This window comes from Pseudophryne corroboree, chromosome 3 (assembly GCF_028390025.1).
Source record: "Pseudophryne corroboree isolate aPseCor3 chromosome 3, aPseCor3.hap2, whole genome shotgun sequence".
Taxonomy (NCBI): domain Eukaryota; kingdom Metazoa; phylum Chordata; class Amphibia; order Anura; family Myobatrachidae; genus Pseudophryne; species Pseudophryne corroboree.
This window is the reverse complement of record NC_086446.1, coordinates 158,978,632-158,980,939: the sequence shown is the minus strand read 5'-3', so window position 1 is coordinate 158,980,939 and position 2,308 is coordinate 158,978,632. Positions and strand designations below refer to the sequence as shown.

At 42.2% G+C, this 2,308-nt stretch overlaps 1 long non-coding RNA gene across 1 annotated transcript; it reads right to left on the bottom strand.

Annotated features, from left to right (window-relative positions):
• Positions 1–1,182: 1,182 nt before the first annotated feature.
• On the bottom strand, positions 1,183–1,755 carry LOC135057547 (uncharacterized). Its single transcript, XR_010244195.1, has 3 exons — positions 1,694–1,755; positions 1,554–1,604; positions 1,183–1,224 (listed from the first exon to the last, which is right to left on the bottom strand). It is a non-coding gene; the product is annotated as an uncharacterized LOC135057547 (long non-coding RNA).
• Between the last annotated feature and the right edge of the window lie 553 nt (positions 1,756–2,308).

Here is a 2,308-nt window from a genome sequence, read left to right as displayed (position 1 = left end):
TGGTAGAACACAATGTACAGTACAGTACTGTAGATTACTTACCAAGTTGGGGAGAAGGCTTCTCCTCTTCCGCTTCCTCCTTGGTGTCACTGATAATTAGTGGAGTGGAAAATAAAAAAAATATTATAAACCAAATACTGTACAGTACAGTTATTACAAATACTGTATATCAACCGCAACGATTAAAGAAGGAGAGTATACTGTAGGCCCTTTAACAGACAAGTTGGGCGTCTTAATCAAAGATGATAATGATATACTGTAGTGGAAAAATTAAAATGAGTTTTTCTCTTCTGTATTCGCAAGAGAAGACCAGATGATGGGATTAACACATAACAGTAACCTCAGCAACGATAATGTCACACTGCTACTGTAAATGCTTACTGTAGTTAAGAGAGGAAGTAGTCTGTGACTGATTAAGATTAATAAGATAAGATTAATAAGTCACCTGGTCCAGATGGAATTCACCCTAGGGTTCTCATGGAATTACCTGTACTGTACACTCCAAACTAGCAAGACCGCAATTATTGATCTTTAATGACTCACAGTACAGTACATCAGGCATGGTTCCCAAAGACTGGCATATAGCAGAAGTACTGTAGTGTCGATAGTCAAAAAAGGTAAGTAAATCTGAGCCGGGTAACTATAGACTCCTATCCATAGTGGGGAAAGGACTGGATGGTATTTTATGGAATAGTATACAGATAGTCCTTGAAGCCAATAAGGTTATTGTTAGGAACCAACATGGATTTCTGACATCTTGAATACTGTGCACAATTTTGGGCACCATACTACAAAAAGGATATCCTGGAACTAGAAAAGGTTCAGAAGCGGGCGACCAAACTGATCAAGGGGATGGAGATGCTGGAATACGAGGTAAGGCTTGCAAGGCTAGGCATGTTTACACTGGAAAAGAGGAGACTAAGAGGGGACATGATCAACATTTACAAATATATAAGGGGACAATACATGGAGCATGCGGAAGATTTTTTTAAATAAGATCGACATAGAAGATACGTGGACATCCGATAAGGTTGGAGGAGAGGAGATTTCACACACAGAGGAGAAAAGGGTTCTTCACAGTAAGGACAATAAATGTTTGGGATTCCCTGTCTGAGAGAGTAGTTAAGGCAGACTTGGTCAATACTTTTAAGAATGGGCTAGATAAATTCCTACTGTACTTACTACACTGGGGCTCCTCCTCCTCCGGCTCCATTTAAACAATATCTGTGTTGAATATAAAAAATATATATATAAACCAAAAACAAAAAGTCACATTTTACATTGTTATTTACAGTACTACTGTACTACTGTATTGTACAGTACTTTACAGTAGTACCGTGCTACAGGAAGTAGAGTACAGGAGGCAGAGAGACATTCATAATAGGAGCAGAATGACTGTCCATTGGTAGGGGACGTTCTGTACAGTACTGTACCTGTATTTAAAATACCGTCTGTCGGGATCCCGGCATTCAGAATGCCGCTGTGGGTCAAGCGAACCCAACCCATTGGTAGAACACAATGTACAGTACAGTACTGTAGATTACAGTACTTACCGAGGTTGGCAGAAGGCTCCTCCTCTGCCTCTGTGTCGATAAGCAGGCAGTCTGTGTGTAAAAGATAACAAGTATTGTAAAATAAAAAAGACAGTAATACTGTAGGAAAATAGTGTGTATGTAACAATAATAATGATTACCACTGCCGGAGCTCCCTTCCTCCTGGCCGGCATGCTCCTAGAGGGGTGGGGCATGAGGTACTGTGGAAAAAATAACACTGTAACGTAAGCTACAGTACAATTAAATACAGTACTGTAAATAATGAAAACAATAAAGCAGAAGATATATGATATCGCCGGCATTCGGGATGCCGGCGCTCAGTACCCCGACGACGGCACCCCAAATGCAAAAATTTATAGTGTACCCCCCTCCCCTCTAACCCAAAAGATCCCCTCCTGCAGCCTAAACCTCCTCTTTGGTGCTTAACCCTAAGTGTCCCCTGTTGGTGCCTAAACCAAACTCTCCCTTCCCTGGCTGTATGCAGTACTCACTTCATCCGGCGTCCTTAGGATCAGGATCCTGTCTGTCGGGAACTCAACAGGGGTTCGTTAAGTACTGTATAGGGCCCAGTACTGAAAGTAGGGTGGTACGGGTTGGTACGGAGTACCATTAAGAAATTTGGTGGTGGTACGCAGTACCATCAGCCCTCCACTGGGGCATAATTTATAAGGGGCATTTCTGCTGCGGGGTACACTGGGCACCACAGGAAATAACATCGGGGTATAGAGTAGGATCTTGATCCAAGGCACCAACAG